The sequence below is a fragment of the Pelodiscus sinensis genome, chromosome 9 (genome assembly GCF_052426305.1).
Source record: "Pelodiscus sinensis isolate ZL-2025 chromosome 9, ASM5242630v1, whole genome shotgun sequence".
NCBI classification, from domain to species: Eukaryota; Metazoa; Chordata; order Testudines; family Trionychidae; genus Pelodiscus; species Pelodiscus sinensis.
The window spans coordinates 51,190,468-51,198,054 of NC_143060.1; the positions used below are offsets into that span (position 1 = coordinate 51,190,468).

A 7,587-nucleotide genomic window follows, 5' to 3' on the forward strand; every position below is an offset into this window, starting at 1 on the left:
GGTTCTTTGATCCCTTCCTTCTTCCCAGTCAGAGTAAAGCAGCAGGTTTAATACAAACAGCCTCTGTGCCTAAATAAAAATGGCAAGATATTCCCACATACATACACAAAGCAGCCTGTGAAAAAAAAATTGGTTGAAGAAATGAGTTCAGAGCAGGGTCCTGAACTGAACTTGTCTGCTGGGGTAGAAAGCTAACCAGAGCCTGAGGGAGAAAGAAAAGATTGAATTAGTTTGGCTGCTAGCAGTGAGGAGAAAAGCTCTGCTCTCAGTTCTTGCCTGTCTAGGAGGAAGAGAGAACTGCATCTGTCTGAGATTCAGGCCTTAGAATTTCCTTAAAGATTTTTTTTTCTAGGGAAGAAGAGATATGGCATGATTAAACTAAGAGGGCTCTGGAGTGGAATTCTGAAAGCATACGTCCTTTTTCTAGCTCTGCCATGGATTGTGGCTGAAACATTAGTGTTCCTGTCTGTCCAGGCAACCAGATTGAAAGATTGATATGAAAGACTGCTTTCAAAAGAGTTTCACCAGAACTAAACTGAAATAATAGAGTGGTTTCTTTTCTATTTTGTTGTTTTTTTATTATCAAACAGTCACTTAGTTATTCCATGCATGCTTTTTATGGATGGAAAAACATAACATGTAGTAAGAGTTGAATTTCATCTGAATATTTTGTATCACCATGTTATACTCACTAGTGTTTTTTCCCAGTTAATCTCACAGGATTCCTAAGTGTCTCCAACAGGAATGCCTTTTTTTCCTCCTCCTCCTGCCCCTTCTCCTTCTTCTTCTTGTGTAGACATGCCACATTTTGAAATAAGCTATTTCAAAATTCAATCGAAATAAGATACGCACTTAGCATAGTGCAAATGGCGTATCTTATTTCAAGTTTAGGGTGCTATGTAGACTCACCACTGGAGAACTATGTTTGCTGGAATGTCTTGTGGCATCCTTGTGATATATCTGAGGAAGCGTAAGTTGTCTACTGCAAACAATAGCTCCAGGAGTTTGTAGACACGAACAACCATAAACATATGTATTCAAGATGAAGTCATTCCACTTTCCACACAATTCACAATGTTGATGTTTTGCATGGAAAGCCTTCAGCTTTGTCCAGACTGTGTGGCATATTACCCATGTTTCATAGACATACAACAGTATGAAAAGGATAATGCTTAAATAATTCCTGAATCTGGTTCTCATACTAAGATGATGTTGATTCCATATCCTAAACAGCCCATGGCAGATCCAATGATACCAATCTGATGGACAACTTCCATGTGAAAACTGGAGGAACCGGGAAGGATAGAACCCAGAGAGCAAAAGCTGGAAACTGATTTGACAGTTTCGTTGTTCAACAGGATTGGAGTTGCAAGTTGACCTTATCCAAAATTCTGCAGCTTTGTCTTTGACCATGAAACATGTAGACCAATCTTAGCTGAATGCTCCTCCATATGCTAGAGTGCCTCATGGAACCTGTCACTTTTTTCTGATTGGAAGTAATTTTTCAGAAGACTTACAATCCATTTCTTGAATCCCAGCAAAACATTAGTATGAAGTCTGCTAATATCCCATCTGTTCTTGCTCATGGCAATCTGTCTGCAGAGTAAATTGTTTCGTCTTTTTTTTTTAAAAAAGCAGCCTGTCCTTCACATAGTACAGAAAAATGAAGTCTATGCTTTGTAACATTGCATGCCATCGTCCTCTGTGTAACAATTCATGGACTGACAACACGTGGCATTTCACACATTCACACACAGGGAACCTGGACTGGAATCTGATCCTTCCTAGGACTCTATCCATTGAGCTAAAACCATGTACATTTCTCTTCAGTGACAGTATTCATAAGATCCTTGGCTGGGATTTTCAAAGGATTTTAAGAGAGTTGGTGATTTTCATTGGCAGCTGACTATCTTAAGAGTTTATGAAAATCTGAGCCCTTATTCTATCTGGGTATGTCTACACTACAAAGTTAATTCGAAATAACGGACGTTAGTTCGAATTAACTTTGATAGGCGCTACACTAGCGCTCCACTAGTTTGAACTTAATTCAAACTAGCGGAGCGCTTAGTTCAAACTAGGTAAACCTCATTTCACGAGGACTAACGCCTAGTTCGAACTTACTAGTTCGAACTAAGGGCTGTGTAGCCCTTTAGTTCAAACTAGTGGGAGGCTAGCCCTTCCCAGCTTGCCCTGCTGGCCATTCTGGCCAACACCAGGCAAACTCTACTGCCCCTCTCCTGGCCCCGGAGCCCTTAAAGGGCCACGGGCAGGCTACACTGTTTGTGCCAGTTGCAAGGCTGCCAGCACCGTGCCAGCAGACTCTGCACCTAACACCCCATGAACCAGCCAACCGATGCCCCCCAGCCCTCCCCCTCTTCCCGGGACCAGCCTGGCGGCTCCCAGGAGCCTGCCCAGGGCCTCAATAGGAGGGCGCCCACGTGGTCTAGTGCAGAGATCGTGGACCTCATCCAGGTTTGGGGGGAAGCCTCCAATGTCCACGATCTCCACACTAGCCACAGGAAGGCGGCCGTCTACGGCCGCATGGATGCCAGCCTGGCCGCCAGAGGCCACCACCGCAGCAGGGAGCAGGTCCGCTGCAAGATAAAGGACCTGCGGCAGTCCTACTCCTGGGCCTGCCTGCCAGGGGCCAACCTGGAGGCCTGCCCTCACTTTCTGGCTCTGGACCGCATCCTGGGGGCTCATGCCATCCCTGCCCCCCGGGTGGTGATTGACCCCAGGGCAGAGGGACCACTCCCTGATACCGAGGAGGGGGAAGAGGACACTGAGAGCCAGGAGCCTGGCGGCAGCCTGACCAGAACCCAGGACCCCCGAGGCACCCCACTGAGCCACTGTGTCGTCTGAGGCCGGGGAGGCCTCCACATGTGAGTACCATCATGCTCCCCTTATGTGTAGGAGGGATTGGGGGGAGAGGGAGCCCAGGGACCGTGCGCCTGGGCCTTGCCCACCACGGAGCAGCAGCTGGGTGTCATGCAGGGGCCCTGGCCTTGAAGAGGGGGGCTGGCTTTCACCTACCTGGGCCCCAGGGAGAATTGACCGCTGCTCTTGTTTCACCACAGCCGCAGCAGCTGGAACTGCAGGGCACACCACCCCGCCTGCAGCAGCCGCCCGCGCCCGGGCCAGCAGGAGAGCCAGGAACCAGGAGGAGTACCAGCGGTGGCACCTCCGCTTCCTGGATCACCAGCTTAGCACCCAGGACCACTGGGTCCAGGAGGACCTTCGGCTGCACCAGCGGAGCTTGGAGGTGCTGGAGGAGCAGGGCCGTGCCCTCAGAGACCACCTCCAGAGCCTCCTCAACTGGTTCCCGCTTCCTCCTGCTCCTGCTCCCCCTGCTCCCCCTGCTCCTGCTTCCTCCGCAGCCCCCGTCCCTCCTGCCCCAACCTCCACACCCATTCCCCCCTGAGGCCCCTTCACCCGCAGTGTTGCAAGACGGGAGAGGCAGCCGGACCCCCACCCCTGAGCTTTCCTTTCCCTTCCTCCCTTCCACCCCCTTCCAGCTCCCTCATCCCAGGTTTCCCCCTCCCCTCTCCCACCCTCACTCCTCCATCCCCCCACCCCACTTATGTTAAATAAAAAGAGATGTTGTTTGCCAAAACAGGTGTCTTTATTTGACATTAGGAAGGGTGGTTAGGAAGGAGAAGGGGGGGAGGATGGAAGAAGGCCCCAGTGGGGCATGCAGGGAGAGTTCAGTCCTCCTCCTCCTCCACCAGGAAGCTCTCCCGCAGGGCTTCCTGGATCCGGACGGCCCCCCCGGTGGGCTTCCCAGACAGCGGCGGTGTGGGGCTGAGCATAGTGGCCAGCCATGCGGACAGCCTCTGCCATCCAGGCTGGCAGGAAAGCCTCCCTCTTTCTCTCACACAAATTGTGCAGCACAGAACATGCTGCCACTACAGGAGGTATATTGTGCTCGGCAAGGTCCAGACGGGTGAGGAGGCATCGAAAGCGGGTTTTCAGTCGCCCGAAGGCCCCCTCCACCAAGATGCGGGCTCTGGTGAGCCTGGCATTGAAGGCCTGGCAGGAGGGATTGAGATGCCCCATGTAGGGCTTCATCAGCCACGGCTGTAGCGGGTAGGCGGCATCCCCCACCAGGCAGATGGGCATGTCCACGTCCCTGAACCTGATGTGGCGGTCGGGGAAGAAGGTCCCGGCCTGAAGCCTCTGGCACATGGAGGAGTTGTGGTACACCCGTGCGTCGTGTGCCTTGCCGGACCAGCCCACATTAATGTCTGTGAACTGTCCCTGGTGGTCACACACGGCCTGCAGGATCACGGAGAAGTACCCCTTGTGGTTGACGTACCGGGAGGCCTGGTGTTCCGGGACACAGATGGGGATATGCATCCCGTCGATGCCCCTCCCTCCCCCGCAGTTGGGGAAGCCCAGGGTGCCGAAGCCCCGGATGACAGCATCCAGGTCAGCAAGCAGACCATCCTGCGGAGCAGCACCCGGTTGATGGCCCTGACCACTTGCGGAGAGACACAACAAAGCGCGAATCAGTGGGGCATCCGGGTGGCTGGGAGTGTTCATGCCCTGGCAGTGCCCCGTGCCCCATTCCCAGAAGCAACACCCCCGGGTGGCGTGTAGTATGGCCAGTCGAGACCGGTGCGAGGCACTTTCGCTTCCTCCCTTCCCCCCCCTTTTTCCCTGGGGTGGCCCATCCCCTCCTTGCAGCCCCCTTCTCCCTCCGGTCCAGTGGCCGATGAGTGCCGTACCTGCATGAGCACTGCTCTGACGGTGGATCTCCCCACGCCGAACTGGTTCCCGACGGATCGGTAGCTGTCCGGCGTGGAGAGCTTCCAGAGGGCAATGGCCACACGCTTCTGGAGGGGGATGGCGGGACTCATGCGAGTGTCACTTCTGCGCAGGGCAGGGGCGAGCCACTCGCAGAGCTCCAGGAAGGCATCCCTCCTCATCCTGAAGTTCTGGGTCCACTGTCGGTCTTCCCAGTGGTCCAGGATGATGCGGTCCCACCAGTCGCTGCTGGTGTCCAGACGCCAGATGCGGCGGGGCACGCCGGCGTCCGGGCACTGCCGCGGCTCCTCCATGGCCCCCAGGGCAGCCAGGAGGAGAGGCAGGGGGCTGACGTGCACCAAGTGGTGCCAGGCAGCCTCCAGCCATTGCTGGCAGGCTTGCAGCAGCAAGTCCATAAAGTGCACCAGAAGGTGCAGGGCGAGCTCTGGCTCCATGTTGCCACCTGCGGCGGCATCCCCGAAGGGAAGCACCGACACAGACGGGCACAGAGACCAACGCTTTGCTGTCCCTCGGCGAGGTTGGCAAGCAAGCGGAAAAGCTGAGAACTTGCTGTCCAGGGGGGTCTCTTTAAGCACGAGCCTCAGATAGCCTCAGACAGCAGCCACACAATGCAACTACTGACCTGATGCCCTGCCAGAACTGGTTTCAGGTGCCCTTAAATGCGCCCCTGCATCCAATCAGTGTGGACGCGCTAGTTCAAATTAGCAAAACGCTAATTCGAACTAGTTTTTAGGTCTTGTTGCGCTAGTTCGAATTAGCTTAGTTCAAATTAACTAATTCGAACTAAGTTAGTTTGAATTAGTGCTGTAGTGTAGACATACCCCTTATGAGCAAGTCAGTAGAAGGCAATACGCTCTAACAATCAAACTTGTTGAATTTCTCAGGGATAATTTCTGCCTCTTCATGGTATATCATCATATTTTCTCCCTCAAATTTCAATTTACTGTTAGACCAATGTATGGAACTCTTCGCATATGGATAGCAGACAAATCGGCAGAAGACTAAGCGGCTCTTCAGCATACACTTCATTAGTAAAGAATGCGTCCACTTCTGTGTAACTTTATAAGAACATAAGAACGGCCATACTGGGTCAGACCAAAGGTCAATCCAGCCAAGTATCCTGTCCGCTGACAGCAGCCAATGCCAAGTGCCCCAGAGGGACTGAACTGAACTGGTAATGATCAAGCAATCTCTCTCTTGTCATGCATCTCCACAGTCTGACAAACAGAGTCTACAAACACCATTCCTTATCCATACTGGCTAATAGCCATTAATGGACTTAACCTCCATGAATTTATCTAGTTCTCTTTCAAACCCTGTGTCCTAGCCTTCACAACCTCCTCAGGAAAGGAGTTCTACAGGTTGACTGTGCGCTGTGTGAAGAACTTCCTTTTATTTGTTTTAAACCTGCTGCCCATTAATTTCATTTGGTGGCCCCTAGTTCTTATATTATGGGAACAAGAAAATAACTTTTCCTTATTCACTTTCTCCACACCACCCATTATTTTATATACCTCTATCTTAATTTCACAGACAAATTATTTCAAAAAGTGCTAAAAATGCTACTTAGCATTGTAATTTTTTAATGACCTGTGTATGTCACCAACCCACTCTCCTTCATCTCTACTCCTGGCCATTAGGCTTTTCCAAGGCTCATGTGATCACAGCTAGAAACCTACCAGGTAAAAGTAAGTACTATAGAGGGTTAGAATCATTATTTCAATTATTTTACTTCCCTGGGCTACAGTTTTCCTTTTTCCTTAACTAAGGTGAGCATTTGAACAGGACGGTCCATTATTTAAGTCCTCCTTTTGTGGAAAATAAAAATGGCCGCCGCCTTGTGCTGGCTCAGCTGATCATCGGCACAACATGTCAGTCAAAATGCGGATCGGTTTGCAAGGAAAGCCTTTGCCGATCTATCCTGTAAATCTCATTTCAGGAGGCATAAGGGATCAGTTGGCAAAGGCTTTCCTTGCCAACCTATTTTGACTGCCGCATTGTGCCGACGATCAGCTGAGCCGGCACAACGCAGTGGCCATTTTTATTTTAATGAAGTGGGGGATATTTAAATCCCCGCTTCGTTGACTATGTCGGGTAGCCTAATTTACATGGCTCTGCCAGCAGAGGCATGTAGTCTACACATACCCTAAGTAGTGTCAGAGGGTGGTAACCTGACAACGTCAGCAGTGAGGTATGGCTTGTTGTACCTGTAGGTAAGGTGGTGTCTTGGAGGGACAGCCTTTGAATGACGTAGGGGGCAGCAGAAATTTCCCACTGATTGAGTCATTCCATTGTGGCAAGTACATACGCGTAGTGGTTCAATAGAGTCTACTGACAACTATGACTGTACTTTGCTTAACAATAAACCTGGCCTGTCATCTTCGATGCTCATCTGGTTTGTGGTCTTTGAGGACTCTCTTGGGGTCTTCTGTGGAGACTTAAGTGCATAAGTCGACATGGCACTCATCACTGAGCACACACGCAAGCAGCCTTCTGGTTATCATCATCAACGAAGCCAGAGACCTGGGAGGACACCTCAGTAGTAAATCCTGATTGGCCCTTCCTGAAGAACAAGAGCTGCCTTTCCCCTGCTGGCTGCTGGAGTTTTTATGACATGTTCAGGGGCTGCTACAGCATAGCTCTGATTGATTGTCATTGAACTCACTTGAATTCAAACCATTTTTACCAGGTGTCCCGTATTCACCCGAGGGAAATGTGATCAGCCTAGTCTTAACTCACTAATGGCTACGTTAGAGACAGCTTGGCTTTCCTTCTGCAGAAAGAACAGGTGTGATCATTAAGTTTAAACTGTGGCTTTTA

General features: G+C 51.0%; 1 pseudogene; it reads right to left on the reverse strand.

Annotated features, from left to right (window-relative positions):
* Positions 1-979: 979 nt before the first annotated feature.
* Positions 980-1,586, reverse strand: LOC149523937 (uncharacterized; annotated as a pseudogene).
* Positions 1,587-7,587: the final 6,001 nt, after the last annotated feature.